An 11,018-nucleotide genomic window follows, 5' to 3' on the forward strand; every position below is an offset into this window, starting at 1 on the left:
AATTTTAAGAATACCATTTTGTGGTTTAGGGAACTCTAGGATGCAGAAAGAACTAGGAAAGTGAAATAGAAATTAAGAGGAATCCAGAGTCAAATGAAAGGTGGTTAACATTCTTTAAAAAAGGCCCAGGTAAATGTGAAGGGAGCTAGTAATTTGAATATTAGAAAAATTCAGTGACAGCCTCAGAACCTAAGGTACTCAAGAATGTGTCCATATCTACTCAGATTGTTCTCCTTACTTTTTCTTAAAACATCTATTCCTTCATCCTAGCATTCTCATTTCCAACCTTTACTTCTGGCTCCCCAGACGGTGGCCTTGTATTTCCTCCCTGTGAGAACTGACTCTTCCAAGGGCAAAGGTTCAGTGTTTGGTCACCTCCCACTGGCCTCTCTCAAGAGGATCATCTCAGCTTCACCCTCTAACTTTCTGCTAGTGCCAAATGTGGCAGTGCTTGATGCTGGTTACTACTGTGATCCACTTTCAAAGCCTTAGCAGGTTCCAGGAAGTACAGGATTTATATGGCTCACAGGCTAACTGGTCCCTGTGATCCCCTTTAATCAACTACTTGGGCCCTCCTCAAGGTGCTTGTTCCCCATCTGCTGCACTCAGTCCCCTGACCTGCCCACAATTCTAGACGTATCACCTCAGGCTAAGCAGCAACCCCACGTTCCAGACTCCACAACTTGTTTCACCTGGTATTAGGAACAGATGCCTCACTCTTAAGGTAACCCCTGTCATCCAACGGAGGCAATTCCATCCCAAGGCTTAAAATCAAACTGCTATATCCACCCCCATCCCCTCCAGAGCCTCACCGGTTTATTCCCTTCTGCTTCAAAATTGCATTCATCTTCCCAACATGAGGATAGGGCAGTTTGACCTTGTTTGGTCCTTTACGTGTCCCAGTATCTCACAAGATGTGGTCCCTAGACCATCTGCTTCTCATGGGCTGAAAACCTGTAAGAAATGAGTGGAATCCTGGAACAGATAAAGAAACATTAGTAGAAAATCTGGTGAGATCCAAATGAAGACTGGAGTTAATAGTAATATGATAATCTTGACTTCAGTTTAACAAAAGTGCTATGATAATATGTTAATATTAGGGCAAGATGTATACATTTTTGCAACTTCTGTGTAAACCTAAAGTAATTCTAAAAGTTTAAACAAGCAAACAAAACAAAAAGAACCACTTCCTGGACCCTAGACTAAACGAATCTCAGTTCCTGGAGTGAAGCCAGGAAATCTACATTTCTAATAGGAACCCCCAGTGATTCTTACACAGACACAAACTTGAAAACTAGTCTTTCAATTCTCTCCCATCCCATGCCTGAATGGCTGCTTCCTCCTCATTTTATTGATACTTACCTCAACCTGGTTTAATCCTTCAGATCCTCTCAACTCTAAAATATAAATACTATCATTATCGCCCTTTCATAGATGAGAAAGTACTAAGATGAGAGTACTAAAAGGTTAAACAATCTGTCGAGGATCAAGCAGCCCATGATTGATGGAGCTGGAATTTGAGTCCCTAGTCAGTCTAGCTCCCAAATCTATGCATAGAACAATTATACTGCCTCTCCTTCTGTTGGATGTGACCAACTAAAGAGCTGTGCAACTAAACCACTAACAATGCATTATGACCTATTTCTCTAGCCACCCAAGTCTAACAGGCCCCTTTCCTACTGGTGGGGAATAAGCAATGAGAAAGCATCAGGAAGATGTGTCAACTATGGAGACCTGTATGGGGAAGGCACAGTGGCTCTTCTACCAGGATCCAGCTCAACTGCTGTATTTTCTATTCTCTCAAATGCCCTAATGTGTACCAATCTAACAATGCTCATCTTACTTTGACACTACATTCTCTCAGGCTTGCTAAGCATCTGTCCATATTGTCAGGGAAGTGGCAACTTTAAATCAACTTACACTATGTCCTCTGTATCCACAGGTTCTGATCAGTGGATTCAATCACCATGGGTTGGAAGTACTTGGGGAAAAAATTTAAGAAAGTTCCGAAAAACAAAACTTTAATTTGCTGCATACCACCAACCATTTGCATTATACTTAAAACGACTCCTTACTGAGGATTTGTATTAGATATTAGAAGTAATCTAGGCATGATTTAAAGTATATGGGAGGATGCAGGGGGAAGACGGAAGGACTGTGTGTAGGTCATATGGAAATATTGCACCATTTTACATAAAGGACTTGAGCATCTGTGGATTTTGGTATTTGCAGGAGGGAAAGTTCCTGGAACCAGTTCTCCACAAATATAGAGGGAGAATATATATCTCCTTATCTGGGCTCCTTGACTGGTGTTTAGACCTTAATGAAAGTGAAGGTGTTAGTTGCTCAGTCATGTCCAACTCTTTGTGACCCCATGGACTATAGCCCGCCAGGCTCCTCTGTCCATGGAATTCTCCAGGCAAGAATACTGGAGTAGGTTGCCATTTCCTTCTCCAGGGGATCTTCCAGACCCAGGGATTGAACCCAGGTCTCCAGCATTGCAGGCACATAATTAACTGTCTGAGCCACCTGGGAGGCCTTAATACCAAGTTGTAAATTGAATGATCAAGTTTGGGGAGTTCATGACTGGGAAGCACACACACAGAACAGCACCGCTTTCATCCAAATTGCTTCAGCAGTCTAGACAGAGCTGACGAAACAACACAATGTCAGGCAGTGCCTCTGTTCTTGTGTATTTCCCTTCTTCAAGTGAATCATAAAACAATCACAGGATTGGCAGGAGAAACCTAAGAAGTATATTCAAGTAAAACATGTTTTCATTAGTTCTGCTTCTGTGATTGGAGTTTGCTTAATTTCATTATCAATAAAAAGGTTGCCACTCATATCTGAGAAATCTGATAATTAAGTTAGAATCCACATAGCGCCTTCAGCCAGCCCATGCTATTCATGTCCAACTCTGTGAGATGCTGTGGACTGTAGCCCACCAGGCTCCTCTGTCCTTGGAATTTTTCAGGCAAGAATACTGGAGTGGTTTGCCATTTCCTACTCCAGGGAATCACTTAGAAAGCAGTGTCTCTCTTTGTAAAAGCATGAAGAGAAAAATACTTGTGTAGCATCTTTTTACTTACTTTACCATTGCTTTAATGCACTTTAAAATTTATCTATATTAATTGGGAACAAAGAAACAAAAACAGACATTTCTTGGTTTTTCATAAATAACTACTCTCCATATTTGATAAAAACCTCAAACCATTATTTTAGCTTCCCACAAATATAATACATACAGATTTTTTATCTGAAATAGTGTCAGCAAATTAAGTACCTTGAAACTAACATAACCACATACAACTGCTGTTCTACTGACTTCCAGGAACAAAACAAAAAACTTCTTATCAAGACGATCTGGATTTCCTTTTGTTAGTATTAAGAGATTCAATATTATAATCATATGCCAGTAATAATTTATAGATTTGAGTTGATTGTCTACAAATAAAATACCACTGGCATTGCTTTATGAGTTCTGGATTTGACATGACATCGACAATACCTCATGGGACAGGCAATACACATATGTGGAAATCAGAAAAAGTAGTGAATGCCCTGGGCTCAAACTACTGACTCGGTATGTGCCTCATTTGGCTCAGTAATAAATTCACCTGCACCAAACCCGTATCAAAATCACTAAATCTCCCATATATATAAATTATTTATATACACCCACAACACATACATACTATACATACAGTTTTTAACAACATGAAGTAATATTGTCTTCAAATGATGTACCACAGACATTATCCTGGCTGAAATAAATCCTGTAGTTGTCATCAAGCTGCCAGAAGCTTTTCAGAGTTCTGAGTCGGGTTACTTAGTTACTTTCATCCTGCCTACCCTTCACCCTGCTTTCATGTCTTGGTAGCTTTTTCTTTCAGAACCACCCTCCTCAACCCAGGCAGATTTCGTTCCCAGGATCACTTGATTGGACTTTGGAGGCAAGAAAGGGCATGCAGAGGGAGCAGGCAATTCTCTGCCACTGTACCTCACACTTGCCAAGATTTGTGATGTTCTCTGTCCTGTTGGCCCCATTTGGTGTTAGAAAGCAGTGATTCAAAGCTTTGTCCCTCCTACCCCCCTTGGTCTTTCTGTAGAGCACAAAAGTGAAAGAAGCTTCCTTAGCAGGGGTGGCAGTTCATTAAAATATACAACTATGTCTCCTAGCTCTGGGGTTCCCATTCTGTACTTGAGACGGCAGGTCACGGATGCTGTTACTAATGTTCGGTGTGGGATCCATGAGGTTTTCTCCTGGCAGCCGGTGTCAGGATTAGTGCAGCCCTAGCCCAGGAGGAAAGGGCCTAATGAATACCAACTTGGAAACAGGGCTGCTGGCACATTATTTAAGCCTGTACATGCGCACAGTGGCACACAACACACACATGGGCCCATTGTTGGAAGCGACGGCAAGAAAGTATGACATAGGTTTGCAAGGATAAACCAATAAGGCACCAAGAGAACTTTCTTCCAGTCAATTTAGGCAGCTTCAGAATGTGAGGTTAATAATACATAGTAAAAAGACTTCCTAAGGTTCTTGTCAGCTGATTCACTGATAGGTCGCATGTTAGTTCCTTCTAAATCTTCACCCTCCTATCTATGCTGAGAGACATTGCTTAAAACTGAACCACGAAAGGGACAGCCCAAAGCTGTGCATGAGACTAAACGGGGCCTTAAATCCTCACTAAAATCAGAGCTGGCTGTAAAGAAGCTGGTAAGCTACCTCACAACCTTTCATTTTATCATTGCTTTCATGAGTATGGATGGTCTGCCTAATGAAAATAAAAATCAGGAGAGAACTGAGTATGAGATGGAAACAGGGGGTGAGCATAAATAGATGGGTTTCTCTGCCTGGGTAGGGGGAGGGGTGGTTGATGCAAGAATTCAGGAAGCAGGTGGGCTTAATCTTTGAGGGAAGGGAGAGCAGGGGTGAGAGAGAGAGAGACTGAAAACAGGCAACGCTAAGAACTGGGATGAACCTAAAAAACCTCCAGTGCATTACCTCTATTACTGCTGTTTGCCTTAGTATCCTTTCTCTTAACTGTCTTAAATTGTTTTTACAGTAAATTGGTTGTTCTTTTTAGGTTTGGTATGTTGCCGAAATAAAAAAATAATTGTTTTAAAAGTAAGAATTAAATCACTTCAACCACATCCTCTCACAACTTTTAGATAAATTCTGCATCATCTTTGCACTCTTCCACAAAAATAAAAGGAAAAGGAACAACCCAAATTAGACACAATGACTGAAGGCAGCAGAATAATCTCTGTACTTTCTGGGAAGAGGTCAAGGTGATCAGAAAAGGTCCTCATTTGAAAAACAGGAGAGGAACTGGCCCTCAGGCAGGGGATCTATTTCAAGGTTCTAAGCAGCTGCAAAAAAAGCAGATGAATTAGATGGGCAGAAAGTTCTGTAGCTCAGTGTATCATGTTTTGTCAAATATACTGAAATTTAATTTTGATTTAGATGAGTGTTTAAGAGCAGTGCATTTTTATAAACATGAACAGCCTTTGAAAGTTCATGAAAACTATTAACATCATGCTTCTTTCCATCAGCATAGTTATTAAATCCATTGTGGAAAATACACACTTGTTTACTTAATATCCATAAAGTAAAAGCTGACCTGGGCTTAAATCTTACTTTTCCAACTTTGGTATAAATGAAGTGCAAATCGTTATACTTGTCATTTTTCTAGAGAGGCCTTCCCAAATTTTAATTGCATTTGCCATTTTAGCTTCTTAAATTTAGTCCCCAGTATTTTACCGGAAAATGCACTGTCACTCCCTTCCCCAACTATAGCCTCACACTCTTCTTGAATGAATGGTTAAACAGATTAGAAAAGCAACAGCATTTTTAATAGTAAAGTGTGTGTGTGTAGTGTGTGTACGTGTGTATTCAACAATACGCAGGCTTTCATATATGAATGAGGGAATGGTTCAACAGATTAGAAAAGCAAACAGAATTCTCTAACAGTAAAGTGTGTGAGGGTGTGCTCACCAATATATAGGCTTTCTCAGAAGAGGAGGAAAAGAAAAATATATTGAGGTGGGGTGGGGAAAACGGCTTTCTTTTGCTACACTGATTCACGTTTCAAAAGCTTAAGCAAGTGTGTTATGGGTCTCATTTGTTGTCAGAGGCTGCAGAGAGCAGTGTCTCGCTGCTTTTGAAATATCTGGCTGTAATCTAGTCCAATGTCCAGGGACAGTCATTTTCCCTCATTGCTGCCAATATTTGTTCACAGGTAGCCAGCCTCCCTTTCAAGCACCTCATTCAAGGTTGGGTGTGGTTTCTAATCACAGCTCTCCAGGAGAGGAGGAATAAGAAAAGCAAAAGGACTGTTTAACATGATAAAGGAGGTGGGATGGGGGAGGAGCAGATAAGAGAAGTGTTGGAAATTTAGTTAATTACAGGAGGTATATCCAGTTTAGTACTTAAATGTAAAAAGGAGACCCCTTCAGCTCTATCACTAAGTACTTTCAGAAGAAGGAAGTGGGCTCATTTTTACCAAAATATAACACAAGTTTTTTTTTTTTTTTTTTTTAAGTAAGATCACTAGAGTCTATTAAGAACCACCCACTCCTCCAGCACAAAGCTGCCATCTTAACAGTCTGGAATTGAAGTTCAACCAATCGCCATCCCTTAGGTTAGCACTATTCCAAACATTTATTCTGGACACTTACAATGCTACCTCTAAGTCATTCAAGCAAAGCTTGCACCGTTAAGAATGAGAATGATTACAAGGACTACAGAAAAGAAACTCAAGCTTGCTAAACAAAGCTAGGACACACACAGAAACTCTCAACACTTCCTAACCTTGTCACTTTCCGGAGGCGTAAACCCATTATGCTCCCCCTCCTCAGTGTGACTTAGGGTGTCCCCAAAGTTAGGGAAAGGGCCAAGCAGCTCATCTTAAAGCATCTGGGACACTTTAAGCAGTGGAAGGAGAAGTAAGCTGGAGAAGCCCACGGGAAACTTCCTGCTCACAGCAACCTAAACTTTCACTGTTCACATTATTTTTAAAGACACAAGTATAGGAAATACATTTTCCAAATTGAGACCACACAGTTCACAGAACCCTGAACCAAGTGGGCCTTCATTATAATGCCAACCTCAGGATTGTAACCCCCCCAAAGCAAAGGTAAATTTTGTTGCCAAAATGCAACAAAGTTAAAAATTAAGAAAATGACATATAAATTAAAAACATGGTTCCCCTCAAAAAGGCAGGAAGATAGAGCAGACGTCAGCTGAGCCCCTCTGAGAAGTCCTGGGACAGGTGCCCCCTGGAAACAGCCCCTTCCCCTCCTCTCCAAGTTGCCCCAGGAGGGGGCGTCTGCACCACTAAGGTAAAACGGAAGTGACCTTGGCAAAGCTACCAAAGGAAAACAACCTAGCTCCCTCAACTCCCGCCCAGCTCCTGGTCCCTTGGCCGCCTCCTCCTACACGTGCGGCAGGGACACCTGCTTGTGGTAGGCGGCGGCGGCGGCGGCTGGGCTGGGGGCCCGGTCCTGCCCGTGAGCGCAGCGCTTGCCTCGGCGCAGTCCCCCGCGGCCGCGGCCGTGGCGCCGCCACTCTTGTGGCCCCGCCGCGGACGGCAGCAGCAGCGGCTGGTGAAGCGTCGCCACGACTCCAGTCTTGCCGGACCAAATCCAGATGCCCGATGTGATGCCCACCACGAGGCACATAAAATACTTGAGCATGAGCACCCAGCACTCGGGCTTGGCGCACTGCTGGCCGGAGTCCGGGCCGGGCACGCGCACGTGAGCTCGGCCTCCCAGCTCTCGCGATAGTGCTGTTCCTACAGGCAGCAGGCCACCACGACGCTGGCCGGCACCGTGTAGAGCAGCGTGAAGATCCCGATGCAGATCATGAGCTTCTCCAGCTTGTCCGTCTTGCCGCCGCCCTGCTTGATGACGCTGCGGATGCGGAAGAGCGACACGAAGCCCGCCAGGAGGAAGAGCGTCCCCACCAGCAGGTAGAGCACCAGCGGGCCCAGCACGAAGCCGCGCAGCAAGTTCAGGTTCTGGTTCCCCACGTAGCAGATGCCGGCCACCGGGTCCCCGTCCACGGAGCTCAGGGCCAGCGCGGTGATGGACTTAATGCTGGGGATGAGCCACGCGGCCAGGTGGAAGTACTGCGCGTAGCCCGCGATGGCCTTGTTGCCCCACTTCATGCCGGCCGCCAAGAACCAGGTGAGTGACAGGATGACCCACCAGATGGAGCTGGCCATGCCGAAGAAGTAGACCAGCAGGAAGACGACAGTGCACAGCGCAGGCCCCGTTGTCTCGTAGTGAATGTGGCTGTGCTCGCGGCTGCAGGAGAGGCTGGCATGGCCCACCACCAGGCGCACCAGGAAGCCCAGCGACACGGAAAGGTAGCAGGCTGACAGGAAAATGATGGGGCCCTCCGGGTAGCGGAAGCGTTCCATGTCTATGAGGAAGGTGGTCGCTGTGGTGGAGGTGGAGATGAAGCACAGCACAGACCACAGGCCGACCCAGAAGGTGGCGAACGTGCGCTCCTCGGCGCTGAAGGACGGCTGGTAGCAGAGCGCCGCGCAGTTGGGTACCTGGCCCGTCCGCACCTTATTGTAAAGAGGGTGTGACTCCTTCAGAATGGGCACGAAGGGCTCGCTGCACATGAACACCGACGGCCCCCGGCGGCGCAGTCGCTCCCTGAGGCCGGCGACCCCGGCAGGTTGGAGAGGGTGGGCTTGACCGGGAAGGGCCTGGGGGGAGCCGTGGTGGCCTCGCTGCGGTTGTAATCCATGCACAGGACCTCGGCGTCGCGACCCAGCACTGGGAGGCGGTCGCAGCTCATGAGTTCTGGTCAGGCAAAGCCGTACTGGCGCATGAGTGGCGAGCAGCTGGCCTTGGCGGCTACCACATCGAGCGGCAGGGCGGCAGCGGCTTGTGGTAGTCTGGCAGGCAGATGGGCGTGTACATGGAGCACAGGAAAAACGCAGGTCCGGAGAGCAGTAGATCTCCACCAGCGGCCAAAACTGGTGCACCTCCAGGCCCGCCTCGTCCTGCGTGTCGTGGTTGAACTGGTTGGGCATGTGCATCAGGTTGTAGCCGATGCCGTGGCACATGGGCACTGTGATCTCCTGGCACGCTGGGGCCTTGGAGGCGGTGGCCGCCCGGCCCACCAGCTGCGCCAGGAAGAGCAGCAGCAGCAGCAAAAGCGGCGCGGACGGGTCAGGCCGAGCCATAGCCCCCTCCCTCCCCGCGTCTCCCGCAGCCCGCTTGGGGCCAGCTCAGGCAGGAGGAAACCGGGATCGGAGCTTCCCTCTCCGCGGACTTGTGTGGCGCCGGGGCTGGCAACCTGTTGGTTTCTTTTTCAAGAAATCCGTCCAAAGACCAACTGTTTCGGGAGGACGCTACCTCCGCAGGGAGCGCTCAGCTCTTCGCTGGACAGGGCTGGAGAGGGACGGTTAGGCTCCGATTCTGGGGAAAGTACTCTTTAAAAAAAAAAAAAAGTGGGGAAGAAGAAAAATGGCAACCACTCCCAATTAGAGGGGCGTCAATGGTACAATCCCGCAAGCGGTCTCCAAATCTCTAAGTTAACCTCTCTCCCTTCCCTCCCCTTCACCTCCTGGAACACAACTACAGACTCCCCGTCCCTCACCCTTCCTCCCTTTTCCCTGGGCCTGCCGAGGTCATAGCGCTCAGCCCCCCAGGAAAAGGGCTGAGGGGTAGGGAAAAGAATGAGGAGAAGGGGAAGGCGGGGGCTCTCACCTCCTAGAATCCGGAGAGAAGCAGATAGTCCGTAGCCAGCCTGGGTCCCCCGTCTCTGGGACACTCCCCGTTTCTCAGAGACGGACTGGCATCGGGCAAGTTTGGCGAGAGGCTGGGTATCCGAGGCAGCAGCACATGGCAGCAGGTGGGGGCGTCTCAGAGAGGGGGTCGCCCCCTGAACGAGGTCGCCGCAGACCGGTCACTCGCCCTCTCCTCCTCCGGGGTTCCCCGCCTGATCCGGGCGGGGGCAGGGCGGGGACAGGCCGTGTGTTCCACCAGGGTCTGAGAGCTGGACAGAGGGGCGAGTGCGCCTGGTGCACCTGGGCGAGAGGAAGGCGCTTGGCGGATCCCGCCACCTCACAGCACCGCGAGCAGCCAGCGCTGGCCCTGCCGGAACTGCACGGTGCGCGCCCGCCGCCGCGTCCAGCCCGCCTGCCGCTGGCCTCCTCCCCTGCAGGGGGCTCCGCGCTCCAAGCGGACTCCTGGGGGCGGTGGCGGTGCTCCCGGGACGCGCCGGGCTCGGCTCCTCCCCCGCACTCTAACACCCTTTCGCCCACCTCCGCCCGGTATTGAACTGCACGCGGCGGCGGCGGCGGTGGCCACAGCAGAGTCACGGTCGCGGGCGGACTGGCCTCTCCCGCCCCGCCCGGGTCACCTGCTTCTAATGCCCGCCGGGAGACTCCGCCCTGGCCCCGCCCCTTCGCGCTGGGGCTCGGTTGGTGGGCCGCCCCGCCACACTCTCCGTGCATCCCCGCCCACTGCCCCGCCGGTTCGGCCTCGCCCCAGGAGCCCTCGGGTCCAGCCCTGAGCGGGTAGCCGAGGAGCGCTGGCCAATCGCCGGCCGGGAAGCTATGGGGGGGCGGGGGGGGGCGGGGGGGGCGGGGCGAATGCTAATCACGCCTTCTTGAGACCCTGAGCGGGAAACCCTAGAAGTCCCTCCAGAGTTCTCTGCTGATTCCCGCTTATGCGGGGCTCACTTTCCCGTAATGTTCTAGCTTATGAACGCTTGCTTCCAGGGCACCTACCAGATCTCTTCTCAGCAGTTAAGTATCCTTACAGTCCAGCGCTTGTTTAAAAGACTGCTCAAAGAATCACTCTTAACCGTGGCACCTGTCTCCACTCTGCAGCCACCCTCACACCCGGTGAGCTCAGATTTAGAGAGGAACAAACACTTACCAAGTCCTAACTGTGTCGGACAGCGCGTTCGTCATTCACATCTTAATACAGGATGTCTCAGATCTTTAAAATAATTCTATGAATCAGACACTCCTTACAGGTGA

General features: G+C 48.8%; 1 pseudogene; it reads right to left on the bottom strand.

Moving 5' to 3' along the window:
* Positions 1 to 7,443: 7,443 nt before the first annotated feature.
* Positions 7,444 to 10,541, bottom strand: LOC136145236 (frizzled-5-like; annotated as a pseudogene).
* Positions 10,542 to 11,018: the final 477 nt, after the last annotated feature.

Source organism: Muntiacus reevesi, chromosome 12 (assembly GCF_963930625.1).
Source record: "Muntiacus reevesi chromosome 12, mMunRee1.1, whole genome shotgun sequence".
Lineage (NCBI taxonomy): Eukaryota > Metazoa > Chordata > Mammalia > Artiodactyla > Cervidae > Muntiacus > Muntiacus reevesi.